At 33.2% G+C, this 9,786-nt stretch overlaps 1 pseudogene; it reads right to left on the reverse strand.

Moving 5' to 3' along the window:
- Positions 1-7,112: 7,112 nt before the first annotated feature.
- LOC120120578 lies at positions 7,113-9,516 on the reverse strand (annotated as a pseudogene).
- Positions 9,517-9,786: the final 270 nt, after the last annotated feature.

Below are 9,786 nucleotides of genomic sequence, written 5' to 3' on the forward strand. Positions count from 1 at the left end.
CCATTTAAAGTTCAGATCAGAAGTAGATTAAAGAGCATGTATTACTATATGTTAAATAGGTTGGCATGTAACAAAGTCTTTAAATTAAGTATGTGTGCTATGATCAAATTTTAGAATGTTTTAAACGTATTTATGTAAATGGTAAACGTATAGTAATGAACGATTATATTTTTAAGAGTTTATGTATGTTTTACGAAAGTACTATAGCAGTACTGTATTAGGGGAATCGGTTCCCTGGCAGTAATCTGGAAAATTTTAGCATTTGGTACTGTAGTAGGGTACTGTTCACGGTATTGTTCACGATATTGTTCATGGTACTGTTCAGACCGTATTTTACTGTTCATAAATACTTTTTGCCTCAAAATTTTATAACAAACACAATTCAACAATATACGATCGTATTTTCTTAATATGAGTTCAAATGTTCTGTTATTTTGCAAGAATAAAGGTTTTGAAATGTTAATTAGGCCTGTAAACGAACCGAACGCACACGAACGGATGTATGTTCATGTTCGTTCATTTAATAAATAAACGAACACAATTTTTTTCTTCATGTTCGTTTATTAAGGAATATAACTTGTTCATGTTCGTTCATTTAATAAATAAACGAACATGAACATAAACGAACACGAACATAAATGAACACAAACATAAACGTTGGAGACCCTACCTTCCATTGTTCTTTCATGAAAAATAGTCGACAATGCAAATCAACCAAATCTACAGTGATAAATAGCGTAAGAGTTGATTAACAGTGATGAAATGTTTGAAGATATCAAATATTTCGATCGATCTTTTAAAGATATTAAATGAATCACACGACTTTAATTTAACGCTATAACATTTATCTTAGTGGTCCATGATTACATATGAACAATCATTTTCCACTACGTTATTCTAATAAATTCGCCGGCTAAAAGTTTTGTGAAATCAATGTCAGACTTTAGTGAGGTTTGTTAATAATGGTCCTTTCCGTTGGCAGAGTAGAAAATTTAACAGCATGAAGATTTCGAACGGTACAAATTGGACTACAAGGCAATAACATAGATCTGAAATCTCTTCGATGCTACATATCGTAACTGATATTATTGCTAAACCACCATTCAAAATTTTAACGTACCTAAAGTCTACTCTACAACTAAAGGTTACACAAGAACTGTGAAAACAAAAGTTCATTGTCAAAGTGTATTTTCTACTTATTAATGGGTTCTTCCTGGAAAACTCATTACTTCCGCTATTACACTTTTTTCAGAAATTGCATAGAAACATTTGTTTTATTTTCTGGCAAATTCTATATATTTTTCTCTTTACTGATGCTAATATACTTCCGGTTGTTACCTTTATCTTCCCATATATTTCTAGAAAGAAGTATGATGTTTTCTTGAGTTTTAGATGTGAAGATATCTGCAATAACTTTACATATCAACTATTAAGCCAAATAAAACAGAGAGAGATGAAAACAGACCTATAAAACTTCAGATTGCACTATAATATAACTTGTTTTGAAGCTTTCAGCGATCGTCTCCACTCTCCAGTGAACACTAGGGTTTGGGAAAAAATGGGGAAAATGAATATAGGTGCGAGGTACCTCACAGGTTAACGTATTGGATTTAATCTCCAAATAAAATTAGGTTAATTATGGAGTTGTCATCAGAATATCAGATTAATTAATATTTTTAAAATACTCACAAATTGGTCACCAAAATTGATTTAAGAAGATTGGGTTAAACATAAATGAATGAACATAAACGAACATAAATGAACGAACATAGCCGAACGTTCACGAGCGTAAATGAACGAACGAGAACTATGTTCATGTTCGTTCATTTAATTAAACGAACACAAAATCTTGTTCATGTTCGTTCATTTAATAAATAAACGCACATAAACGAACTTCCACCGCACGGTTCATGAATGGTTCGATGAACGTTCAGTTCATTTACAGGCCTAATGTTAATGTGACATCTCGGTCTTGTATCCGAGTCGGATACGGGTTGGGTGTTACATTTAATGGTATCAGAGCTACGGTTTAGTCGATTCTAGGCTTAAATCGAAGTCTAGAGTGTCTTTATAGGTGTACATGCCAACATAGATGTGAAAACTTCTTATCTGACAAGAGTAACAAGTATGTTATTTTGCTAATAGAGTTATATGGTTGTATTTTATTAGATGTCCGGACATTATAGTTATCGAAGTGATGCGGGAGATGATAGACCCGCTGAAAGTAATCATTCACCTGCCCTGGCCAGGCAAGGTGAAGAACATGTATCATCTGGAGTGCCTTTACGTGATCAAGATATTTTCTTCAGGACATTAGACACTGTCCTGACACGTTTCCAACCTCTTGCTCCATCAACTCCCAACGTAAATGTAGCAAAGGAGTTGAAAGGATTAGGAGATCCAGAATTTAAGGGAGAAGCTGAGGAAGGTCCGGTGTCAACGGATCTTTGGTTGAATGATTTAAAAAATCATGCTAGATGGTCTCTACTGCTCTGAAGTGGAGAAGTTGGATGGAGTTGTGTGTTTGTTAAGTGGAACAAGCGAGGATATGGTGGACGAACGTTACCATGAGAATGTCAAGTGACCAGTTGACTTGGTCTCTGTTTTGGAAGAATTTAAGCACAAGTACATTGGAGATCAATTCATCAGGCAAATGAAATAGGAGTTTATGAATTTGAAACAAATGAATCGCTCCATATACGAATATGATTATGAATTTAATAAGATGAGTTGGTTTGCAGTTGAGCTTGTGCCTACAGAAAAAGATGCACGTGAGTGGTTTATTGAGGGCTTGTTCTTAAAGCTCAAAGAAATGTTAATCGTGTTAAATTTGTCTTCATTTCAAGAAGTGATAAACCGTACTAAAGCTCTAGAGAGAGCTCAAAATGAACGATTTGGGGAGCAAAGAGGCCAATCGTTTAAAAGAATTGGGACTTCATCAAGTTCTGCACTATCCAAGAGAAGAAGGGATTCTGAATTTCGATCCCAAGTAGGATCTGAATCGATGGCATCCTCTGCTAGAGGATCAAGTCAGATGAGAGTGGAACAGACTCAATCGGTAAGGTATGGTGATGAAAGAGCACAACAGAGATATTGTCAGATTTAAGGAATATATCATGGTGGGACATGTAGAGTTAATTTGGAGCTTGTTTCCGATGTGGGGAAACAGGACATTTCATGAAAGATTGTCCATTAGGGACAAGAAAGTCTGTACAGTTGGAACGATCTGTTTCAATATCTCAAAGAGGAAGAGGTAGATGAAAAGGTAAAAAACAAATCGAATCTTCTACTCAATAGGAAGTACGCTCCACTACTATAGTATATAATCTTCAGAGTAATGAGGACTGTGATGATCCAGAGATGATATCAGGTATATTTCTATTGTATAGTAAATATGTTGTGATATTGGTTGATCTGGGTTTGTATATTCATATATGAATAGTAAATTGGAGAGAGAATTGAGAATTTAGTTAGAAGTTATTTGTAGTAATATTGTAGATACAAATCCATTAAGGCAAAGTGCTCAAGTAAATAAGATATATTAAGGGATTTGAAGTAATATTGGAAATAGACTAGTTATATAGCAAGTATGCAAATTTTGATTGTAGAATAGAAATGGTAAAGTTAATTAGTTTAGATAGATTGGAAATTATAGTGTTTAAGGATCTTTATTGTTTTTAAATGAAGAGGATATGCGACATCAGTACCCCCATTTCTTCGTGTAATGAAAAATTTGAGGACGAATTTTCTTAAGGGGGAGATTTGTAACATCCTCAATATCGAGTTAGTGATTAAAGTGTAAGATTTTAAAATTCAATGACCAGATTAAATAAATTGAAAACTGAAGGAATTAATTAAAAGATGTTGGTATAGGATGAATTAATAAGTGAATGAGAAGTAAAAGGGTCATTGAACAAATAAAAAAAATAAAATAATAATTAGTGGGTATTATAATACCCATGTGAATCATAATTGAGGAGATAAGTTTCCAGCTTATCTTCTTTAACTTCTTCTATTCTTCCAACCGTGAAGCCTCATAGCCAAGGTGAGTTTGATTTCTTTTGGTTAATCCTTCAAATTTAAACATGGTTTTGATTCATGAAGCTTTAGGGAAGATGATATAGATGAAAAAGGTTATAAAAACTCACAGATTTGTAAGTTATGAAGGATTAAAGATAGGAAATGGATAAGTGAAATTTTGAATAAGGATGTATAAATGGATTTAGAAGTTGAATTTGACTTGTCATAAGTGTGAATAATAAGTTATAAGTGTTAGAAATAAGTTTGGATTACATGAAAAATTTGGTATGATTCTTAGCCTTAAGAATTTGGATGAAATAAAGGAGATTATATGAACAAATAATATTGATATGTCACATAAGATTTCATGTCTATGTTTTAATGTAATAGAGGGAAATAAGTCCAATGATAGTGAAGTATGTGAATATAGTATATGTGTTATGCAATATGTGACAATAAGATATGAATTATATGAAAGGATTATATGAGTTATATGAAAAACATGGTTCAAACTTATGTGATTTCATTATCACAAAAGATAAGTTATATGAGGTGAATGATATAATAAGAAGCTATGTGATAAGAAGATATGAGTTTATGTGATATAAAAGTGTATATGTGAAATAACATGATAGATGATAAAACCGTGAGCCTATATGATTATGTGATATATGTTACATGATATGACATGCGAGTTTATATGAACAAATGAGAAATGATATAAGCCATATGAAACGATCTACGTGAATACATGCACTTGTGATACATGTGATATTATATGAGATATATGGTTACACATATATGTGGTATGTGACAGAAGAGAAAGAACAAGTGATATGAAATGTTATAAATGATAATGCCCATGTTATGTAATATGAGAGCTAGTGGTATAGTTGACATGCCAAGAGTCAAGGGTTTACCTATGTTCTACGGAACATATGGACAGAATTACCTATATCTTTCGGGATATATGGACAGTATTACCTATGTTCTACGGAGCATATGGACAGAATTACCTATGTCTTTCGGGATATATAGACAGTATTACCTATGTCTTTCGGGACATATGGACAGAGTTACCTATGTCTTTCGGGACATATGGACAATTACCTATGTTCTTAGGAACATATGGATAGGTCCTTCGGGACACAAATTTCATATGTCACTTAGTGGATTTTATATGAGATGTGGTGACAACATAAGTGTACACAACCTCATCGTACTCATATACATTGAGTTCTCAATAGTGTGCATGAGATTATAAAAGATGTAAAGAGTGTGTACAGGTTTTCATGATAAAATATTATTATTGTTTATACTTATTCTTATATGACAATATGGATTTATAATGTAATATGTATAATTGTTATTAGATACTTGATTAAATGTTTATAATTATAGAAATTCTTTATTATATGTTTATGCCTCACTAAGTCTATGACTTAACGTGTAAGTATTTTACACGTAGGTACCGAAAAGCAGAGAGATCCATTATAAGCTCAGTAGATCAACATATCTCCACTTGAAGTTCAGATCAGAAGTAGATTAAAGAGTATGTATTACTATGAGTTAAATAGGTTGGCATGTAACAAAATCTTTAAATTAAGTATGTGTGTTATGATCAAATTTTAGAATGTTTTAAACATATTTATGTAAATGGTAAATGTATAATAATGAACGGTTACATTTTTAAGAGTTTATGTATGTTTTACGGAAGTACTGTAGAAGTACTGTAGCAATAATGTAGTAGAGTATCAGTTTCCAGTAGCAGAGGAATCGATTACCTGGTAGCAATCTGGAAAATTTTAGCATTTGGTATTGTAGCAGGTTACTGTTCACGGTACTGTTTATTACTGTTCATGGTACTGTTCATACCGTATTTTACTGTTCATAAATACATTTTTGGCTCAAAAATTTATAACAAACACAATTCAACAATATATGATCATATTTTCTTAATATAAGTTCAAATGTTCTGTTATTTTACAAGTATAAAGGTTTTGAAATGTTAATGTGACATCTCGGTCTTGTATCAAGGTCAGATACGGGTTGGGGTGTTACAATATCCTATATGGTCAACAAAGTAGCAGCCAAGTCGAAGCAGTTACGACAATGATGGCATCAAATGTCATAAATTCATCACCGTATTTCGAAGGTAGATCGTAGAGTGTGTTGAGTACACCTCCTCAGCAAGACAATAACGAGGATGACGGTGGCGACGATGATCAAGGTGTACGACCCTGGCGAACTCGACGAGCCCTGCGCTATTATTATTCGACGACTCCTCGGCATCGTCAAAAACTTAGGAAATATAGGTAAATTTTCTTTTATAATTAATTTAATTTTTGCCATTATTTATTTACTTTGTATGTTTTAAAATATAAATAAAATTAATTTTCTTTTAAATATAATTTGTTTTAAATTTTACTCGACCTAACTCTTCACTTCAAGGTGATGAATTCTAAGTGACTGTTGCTGATGTTACCCTATCTGCCCGTTGACCAACGACTAGAAAACGACTAATATTTTTGAAGTTGAATGACTAGTCACGTCGAGGTGACGATTTTTATTTTTTTAATTTATAAATTTTATTTTCATTTTAATTTTTTATAAAAATATTTTTAATAACTCATCACCTCAATATGAAGTCCTATTAATACTAAAATAACGACTCACGTGGGGCCCTCTATGCGATGATCATTTAAAAAATAATATCCGACGAAACTTGTCACCTAGAAGTGACGAGTTCAGGGTGCATTGTAGAAAATGTCGTATTCCCCAAAATAAACTCTGGGTATACCCAATACCCTAAATAATTTACTCGCTTGAGGTATTGGGCAAAAAAACCCATTAAAATTGACGTTGGATCACAAATGTAAAACAAAATGTTGCACAAATGAAAAATCTACAAATTCAAGTATCATGTTGAAATAAGCATATGATAATACTTAAAATAAAGTGATAAGCATATATAATTAAAAACATACATATGTAATATTAACACATTGGAAACTATAAAGATTCGTTGTAATTGTCAACAAACAAAGGACAACGATTACTAATATACACATGTATAAATACAAGACGAGAAGACAAAATGAAGGCTCTGAATTAGAAAAGTTTGAAAAATATTCTATATGCAATCCGAAAGAATTTCAACGGGAAATGCTGTTTCTAAGTCTCCTACTTGAAGAAAGCATTAGTGAATAATACAATGAAGCATCTTGGGAAGAAAAACTTTAACACACAACAGGATCAAGATGTCCCATGGTTCATTTACTTAATCACACACCTTCATCCCCTTTCTGTCAACAGCATTTGTTCAAGTTCTTCTCTTCGTCTCTCCAATTCCTGCACATCAAAGTCGATGAGATTAACGTATTTTCTTTTTATTTGTTTTAGAAAACAAAAAAGGCCTTGTTTGACGATAAAATTAATTCACAATTATGATACTTTCGTGGTATGAAACTGTAATGCATATAAATCAATACCAAATAGAAAAATATCGAATGTCACGTTAGCCAATGTCACGTAATTAATGCGTTGATTTTTCTTGAATTCAATAGCGTATCAACAATCACTAGTGATGAAGTGCAAGAGTGTTCTTGCAGTTCATGTGTGTCAACTTAAGAACACTTGAGTTAATGTGGTAGGAGAAGTTTGGATCCCAGAAAGACGTTCACATTATGACTATACCTCGATTGATCAAACAAAAGAATACATAAAAACTAATCATCAAAGCATGATGTAAACCAATAGGCCGAATATGAACTCTCATCGCTTACCTCCAGATCTCTAACTGCTTGTTCCCTTGCAATTTCCTTTTCCTGGCGTGAACGTTTGAGCAAGCCAATGCATAAGAGTCCCTGAGAAATCATTGATACAATCAAGTAGTAGACATAAATTCAACTCAAGCCACAGCTCTGAACCCCCTGCCTCATTTCCACCCCAAAACTATATATATATATATTGATAAGAATTGGACCAAACTATATTTTTCATGACATGAAAGTGGATAATAACCTTAAACCTATGTTCGGATGCATGTGCCCACCCTGGAGTCCGAATTTCTTTATACTAGTTGTTTATTTTACTGAATGTACCCACCCTGTAATTTCTTTATACTAGTTGTTCACTTTACTGAAGGAGCCCACTCTGAAATTTTATTTATGTATGCCAGATACGAATTTTTTTTATTATTTATACATATGTGCCCACCCTGAAAAATATTTATGGATCCGCCACCGCCTATGTTACTCCAATTCTTCATTTTTTTCCTTGAACCACTCATGTACGATGCCCATGTTGGACTATTTTCAGACATGGAGGACATGATCCTCCAAGGACATGGGAAAAACTTAGAAAAATTCAAACATACCCATGTTAGACACAAACCTGTATCCAGCACAACACTTGCATCCTAATTTGAGTAACATAACCCTAAACTACAATAAATGTCAAAACAATTAGCCAATAGATAGACACCAAGAAACTCAAACCACGCTTGGAACACAAGATTAAAGAAAAAAGAAACGGTAAATCTGTAATTCAGTTGAATTATTATGATTGATAATCTTGGCCGGTATTCTTTCAACCTTCAGTTGATTTAGCCTAGAAATTTTCATGGCAACATAGGACGATAGGTTCATTATCTTACCGAAAAAACATAGACTACACCGTAAGCAAGGAGCAGATAGCTCGCTATGTTCTGAAGAAGAACAATATCCTGTTGCCTTTTCGAATAATCAGGAAAAGCTCTCGTCATAACTGCTACACTGAAGTGAAAAACAGAAAAGTTAGAAAGAAGAAATTAAAAGGTGTGATTATTCAACAAAAAAATTGTAAAATTAAGTATTATTGCAGAGTAAAAATTGGTATCATAGGAGGAGAAACAAAAAAAATCTTACTGCAATATAAGACATACAAGATTTGAAGCATACCCCTACCAGCTCAGTACTCCAAAACCTGCATTTTTAGGGTTAAAAAAATCATCATTTGTTGATTTATCTGAAATTAAATACCATATCATCTTCAAGGATATAGATTCCCTTTCCCAAAAAGAAAAAACCCTAACCTTCCAGAACTTGATTATGAATCCCCATTCTGTTTCCGCCAGAACCACAAAGAAAGCAATTACAACCGCGTAACATCGGAAAATCCCATCAAAAACCTAATATTAGGGATAGAGAAGGGTCAAATTTTATTAAATAGAAAAAGGAAAAAAAACAGATAAATTATTCATACATCGGATCCATTCTTGAAAGATCGAACAGCAGAGAGAATATTGACGGCAATGCAGAGAATCGAAGATAGAGAGGTTATAACGCTAAAGCATCGGCACACCACCAGTAACGGGTCGGGTCCCGGCCTTACCCTGGCGCTCGAAGACGGTCCCGGCGGCTGTGGCTCCCCGCCCTCTGGATCTCCATTTCTGGACATTTTGGGTTAAACTTTTTTCCCTTTTCATCTGAGAAAACCCCTAAGAAATTAAATTAGTGAAGCAATCTTCGAATCTCTCAACTGACACGCAATTCCTTGTTATCTCAGTGATTGAGTTGTTCATTGGTGAAAGTAGGATACTTTCACCTGCCATTCAAACCAAGTGAAGTACTGAACCTTTCCATTGCCACGTGCCGGTGGAGTCATTTAGATATTTTTTTTTTCTTCTTCTAGAGTCTCTTATATGGATAAATTTCTTAGTTGATATTTTTTATATACATAAAAATTTAAATTTATGATATTATTGAAGTGATATTAAATTATTTA

The sequence above is a fragment of the Hibiscus syriacus genome, unplaced genomic scaffold, assembly GCF_006381635.1.
Source record: "Hibiscus syriacus cultivar Baekdansim isolate YM2019G1 unplaced genomic scaffold, ASM638163v2 tig00110342_pilon, whole genome shotgun sequence".
NCBI classification, from domain to species: domain Eukaryota; kingdom Viridiplantae; phylum Streptophyta; class Magnoliopsida; order Malvales; family Malvaceae; genus Hibiscus; species Hibiscus syriacus.